The sequence below is a fragment of the Dromiciops gliroides genome, chromosome 2 (assembly GCF_019393635.1).
Source record: "Dromiciops gliroides isolate mDroGli1 chromosome 2, mDroGli1.pri, whole genome shotgun sequence".
NCBI lineage: Eukaryota > Metazoa > Chordata > Mammalia > Microbiotheria > Microbiotheriidae > Dromiciops > Dromiciops gliroides.
This window is the reverse complement of record NC_057862.1, coordinates 166,535,752-166,541,751: the sequence shown is the minus strand read 5'-3', so window position 1 is coordinate 166,541,751 and position 6,000 is coordinate 166,535,752. Positions and strand designations below refer to the sequence as shown.

The 6,000-nt window shown below is 40.5% G+C and overlaps 1 non-coding gene across 1 annotated transcript; it reads left to right on the top strand.

The window, feature by feature from the left end:
- Positions 1 to 471: 471 nt before the first annotated feature.
- LOC122744943 lies at positions 472 to 574 on the top strand. Its single transcript, XR_006355272.1, has one exon. It is a non-coding gene; the product is annotated as a U6 spliceosomal RNA (small nuclear RNA).
- Positions 575 to 6,000: the final 5,426 nt, after the last annotated feature.

The following is a 6,000-nucleotide window of genomic DNA, read 5'->3' as shown; positions in this document are numbered from 1 at the left end:
ATTATCCCTGAAGAAGCAGGATGGCAAGTTACATAGTAGTACTAAAAGCCATTTTCTATTTTTATTTGTTTCATGAGAGGCAGCATTATGTAATAGAACCAGATGTATTAACCTGGGCAAGCCATTTGACTATTTAGTACCCTGGGCAAATCTCTAAGACTGGAAGTTGCCTGCATAGATCTGCACTAATGGAGGGAGTTTCTTTACCGAGCATTTCCTCCATAGATAAAATGAGAAAATATTTGTAAAGCTCTTAGCATAGTGCCTGGCACACGACAGGCACTTAATAAATGCTTTCCTATTTTCTTCTGATAAAATCACAGGTTTGGACCATCTGTTTCATAGGTGACCATGGTATATGAGCAAATAATCCCTTTCCTAGTGGCCAATAACATCTGATGATGAGCCTCTCAATTAGCTAAGTGTCTTCAGTCTTTTTCAGGGATCCTACTCAAATCCATCAAACCGCACTTGCTTTGGCAGCACATATACTAAAATTGGAACGATACAGAAAAGATTAGCATGGCCCCTGTGCAAGGATAATACACATTCAAATCCATCAAAACCCATGTTTACTTTACACCCCAAAGAGCTCTGCAATGAGACCTTTGTGAAGCATAAATATGGCTTGAACAAGCATGTTACATATGAGGAATTAATACACAGGGGAAATGTGTCTTATAAATTGAGGTCATTGGAGAAATATGACTGGAAAAAAATGATTGACCTAGCCACATAATCAATGTGAAGAGAAGTTCAGGAACACACCCTGTATGCTGGGTAGATACCCTCCCTCCATCCCCAACCCAAAAGCAATTTATGGGAAGAAATTTATAGGAAGACATGGACTAGAGAAGGGCTTCTTGAACGTTCCCCACTGGATATCCCTTTGCCCAAGAAATTTTTACACAACCCTGAATATATAGGTATATAAAATTAGTATACACAACCTTTTACTATTGCCAAATTTTTTGCGACCCCCTCATTGTTATGTAACCCCTATGAGGTTCCCACAGTTTAAGAAACTTTGGACCAGCGTCCCACAGGATGAGCAGGCTTGGATGGGTTGTGATTGGCATCAGTGGAGTGGGGCATTGGAGAATATGAAGAAATTAAAGGTATTGGTAGTCCTAATTTTTAAGGGTGAGATCCTTATCAGGGCCCATGCGCTTATGTAGTTATTCCCGAATGCTTATTTATTCATATTTATTTATCTGTCCATTCATCCATCTATTTATTTATTTTTGCAGGGTAATGAGAGTTAAGTGACTTGCCCAGGGTCACAAAGCTAGTGTCAAGTGTCCGAGGCTAGATTTGAACTCAGATCCTCCTGAATCCAGGGTTGGGTGCTTTATCCACTGCATCACCTAGCTGCCCCCGGTTTATGGTATTTTTAACATCTAATTATGTTAATCTGGATCAACGAGAGTTTTGTGCTTGACTCCTTTCCATTGAGTGGAGGCTGTTTCCTTTTTTATATTGATAGGCATTTTCTTTTTTTTGGTGGGGCAATGAGGGTTAAGTGACTTGACCATGGTCACACAGCTAGTGTCAAGTGTCTGAGGTTGGATTTGAACTCAGGTCCTCCTGACTCCAGGGCCAGTACTTCATCCACTGCACCACCTAACTGCCCCCCTGATAGGCATTTTCAACAATTAATTCATTTTTCTTTAATGGGAACTTGGCCTTGGGCCCTTCCCCTGGGGACATTTGCAATGAATGACCAAAGAGAACCAAATTTCCCCAATAATTTCATTTTGAATTGAACAGACACTTGTTAAACATCCCCTATATGTAAGGCCTTATGCTAGTTCCCAAGGATCTCTGTCCTCAAGGACCTTACCATCTTGTAGGAGTAAGGGCGGAGGATATCACAGCAGTGGTGAAAGTGCCAGATTTGCAGTCCAAGGACCTGAGTTCTAATTTCAGCCATGCCACTTATTGGTTGTATGGTCTGGGGCAAATCACTAAACTTCTTTCTAGGAGTCTGTTTCCTCCTCTGTAACCTGAGGGGATTTCATGACTTACATGGCCTCTAAAATCTCTTCTGGCTCTAAATCTATGATCCCTTGACAAGTGCACAGATAATTGTAATGCAAGGTAGAATGTGACCAGTGCAAAGCACTCTACTTTATTTTCCTGCTTCCTACAAAAGGCCAACATAATTCCGGCGCCTGGTTAGAATGAGATTGTATCAGAGAGAACAATGTGGTGAAGGAGACATTCATCTTAAAATATCTCTAGGCTCTCTTTCTTGGTGACCTTGTCATCTTTCATGGTAGTTTAATGATCATCTCTAAGCAGGGGTATACTGGACCCAGTTTGAATTGGCTTTTGAGAGTCAATTGTTAAATTTTCAGTGTGATCATGTGTACTTTGGAAATTGGCAAATGCTACAAATCAGGACTTGATTTATTGTTTTGTTGATTATCTAGACTTAAGAAAGTGATGGAGAAAACATCAATAATGAAGATTAAAATTTAAAATGTGTCATGTGTATTTGTATGTTTACCAGCACATGCCTGTCTCTCTGCATCTATTTATCCAGTTCTAATCTCTCCCTTGAGTTTCAGTTGTCGTTGAGCTGTTTCAGTCATGTCCGAAGAAATTTTTATGCAACCTGGAGAGTTTTTATGTCACCCCATCTGGGGTTTTCTTGGCAAAGATACTGGAGTGGTTTGCCATTTCCAGCTTATTTTACAGATAAAGAAACTGAGGGAAACAGGGTTAAGTGACTTGTTCAGGGTCACGCAGCTAGTAAATGTCTGAGGCCAGATTTGAATTTAGGAAGATGTCTTTCTGAATTCAGGTCCAGTGCTCTATCCACTGTGCCACCCTGATGATCTGGAGCTTCAGTACCATATTACTAATTGCTTATTGGACATTTCAGGTTGGATACATCCTGGAGACATAATAAATTCAACAGGTTCAAAACAGCATTCTTTATTGTTTCTCCTAACCTTCCTTATTTTTGTAGAGAGAGCCATCATTCTTCTAGTATCCCAGGTTCCATAACCTTGGTGTTAGCCTCAACTCATCTCCTTAATCCCACACATCCAATGAGTTACCAACTCATGTCATTTTTCTTCTACAACATCTCTTGCATCCAACTCCTCCTCTTTACTCATATTATCTACCATCTTATTCAGACCCTCATTATTTCCATCCTCGTTTGTTGCCATGGCCTCCTAATTAGTCTCCCTGGCTAAAGTCTTTCCCTTCATTGGTCTATCCTCTATACTGTTGACCAAGTAATTTTCCTCAAGCAGAGATATGACCATGTCATTCCCATCCTCATCAAACTCCAGTTGCTCCCTTTTGCTTCTATGGTCAAATAGAGTTTTAGAAACCCTCTACAATCTTTCCAGTCAAATTGGCTTTCTTTCTTGTTTCTCACATGTGATACTCCATTTCCCATTTCTATGTATGTGCAATGGGATGCTTCCCTAATTACCTCTGTCTAATAGTATCTTTTTCTTTCTTTCTTTCTTTTTCAGGGCAGTGGGGGTTAAGTGACTTGCCCAGGGTCACACAGCTGGTAAGTATCAAGTGTCTGAGGTTGGATTTGAACTCAGGTCCTTCTGAATCCAGGTCCGATGCTCTATCTACTGCGCCACCTAGCTGCCCCCTAATAGTATCTCTCTCTTCAAAACTAAGCTCAAACACCACTTTCTGCTTAAAACCGTTCCTGATTCCTGCCTAACTGCTAAGTATGCTACAGGGAATCTCAATACAACTAGCTTATATTTATTTGTATTAATAGCATTAATTATTAAGTACAGAACACCATTTTAAGTCCTGGCAATACAAAGAAAAGGCAAAAACAGAACCTGTCCTCAAAAAGCTTATATCCTAATGGGGGAGACAACACATTAATCATTTTGTATTGATAAATACAGAGTTAATGGAAGATAGCCACAGAATGGAAGTCCCTATCAACTTTTGGGCCTGGAAAAGGCCTCTTGAAAGAGATAATGCTTGAGGTGAGTCTTTAGAGAGGCCAAGGATTCCAAGAGTTGGAGCTGAGGAGAGAACATCCCGGTCAGTGCAAAAGTATGGAGACAGGAGATTGAAAATCGTACATGAGGAATTGGAGATCGGTCAGTATGGTTGGACCATAGAGTGTGTGGAGGGGTATAATGTGCTTAAAGGAAGATAGGGAGATAGGGAAGGGCCAAGTTGTAAAGAGCTTTAGAGGTAATAGGGAGGCACTGGAATTTAAAGAGTAGGGGAAGTGACATGCTTAGATCCGTACTTTAGGAATATCACCTTGGTAGCTATGTGGAAGATGGATTAATCAAGGGAGACTCGAGGCAGGAAATACAATTAGCAGGCTATTGTAGTTATCCAGGTTGGAGGTGATGAGCACCTGAATTTGGTTGGTGGCTGTGGGCAAAGGGATAGAAAGGAATATATGAAATAGATGTTGCAGAGAAAGGAGTTGTAAGATTTGTTAACTGGATAAGTGGGATGAGAGAGAACAGAAGAGGATAACACCGATGTCATGAACCTTGGAGATATGAGGATGGTAGTCCACAATGTTAATATTTATTCTGTTCATACTTATTTATGTTGTCATCTTGTAAGAATGTAAACTTGGGAATATCAATGGTTTCATTGTTTGGATTCATTTGCATTCCCAGTGCCAAGGCTATAGTAGGAATTTAATATATGCTTGTTGATTGACTGATGGTTTGATTATACTTTGTCTTAAAACATGGGAACTAAAGGGCAATATCCTATTATTTCTACTATGGGGCTTTTTCCCTTAATAGGTTCAATTATATTCCTACTGTGGATGGGCCCAAGTCCAATTGACATGTCATGAACAAAATTCTGTCTTGGATAGCCATCCAGGGGTCAAGAAACCCAGAGAGCTATGACTGGGCACCATGACAATTGACTAAAACATGGAGGCATCCCAGAGGAGTGCAAAGACCAACATGTCTCAGTCAGAAAGGCTTGGGTTCAAACTCTGCCTCTAACACACACTAGGTATGTGACAATGGGCAAAGTACAACCTTTTATCAGCCCAGGTAAATAACTAGCTCACTATGACTACTAATTCTAGAGAAGATGTTGATTTGCATTGGTGGAAGGAATTTCCACATTAGGAGGTTCCCTATCCTGATAAATTCACAGGCTTAGCCAGCTCTCCTTCCAACCAGCCACCCCTACAGTATAGCCAGATCTTTTGAATATTCAACTTTAATTACACATCTGACAGAGGCATCTACACTGGAGGTGGTTTTCAGTGGTAAGAAAAAAATTGTAAAGTTGGTATAGTTTGCCTTTTGTTCAGTTGTTTCAGCTATGTCTGTCTGACTCCATTTGGGGTTTTCTTGGCAAAGATACTGGAGTGATTTACCATTTCCTTCTCCAGCTCATTTGACAGATGAAGAAACTGAGGAAAATAGGGGTTAAGTTTGAGGTCAGATTGGTAGCTTCTACTCCCACACCTTAAGCATCTTTTGTCTGGCTAAAACTCTCCATGGAACTTCTTTCCTAGGCTAAAAATTGCTTCTAGTTCTTTTTACCTCATTACTACTCACTGTCCCTCAAACTCCTATTTCTTTAGGGCCCTTTGACCTGATTGAGGGGTTAGTGTTAAGGTGATTTCCATTGAGTTGTGATTGTTGTTGTTATTCATCCTTTGGGAGACGACCAATGACGTCAGGAAGGTGATGTCTTGACTTGCAAGTGAATTACATTTAAGTAAGGCAGGGCTGTGCAAAGTCAACAGCCTCATTCCCTCCTTGAATCATCTGAGTCCAGTGGCAAGACATGGGTCAGGACGACTCGGCTTGGCCCCAGATGCAGTGATGAAGAACTGCTATTGTTGACACTACCCGGTATATTTACATTTTAAGAGAAGAGCTTAACTGAAGTGGTAGAAGCCACAACTAGACTCGGAAATCTTTGAATCCAATCAGTTAGGAGATACATAAACAAATAACTAGAATATGTGATCAAACCCATAATCCCTTTTTTCCTTTTTAA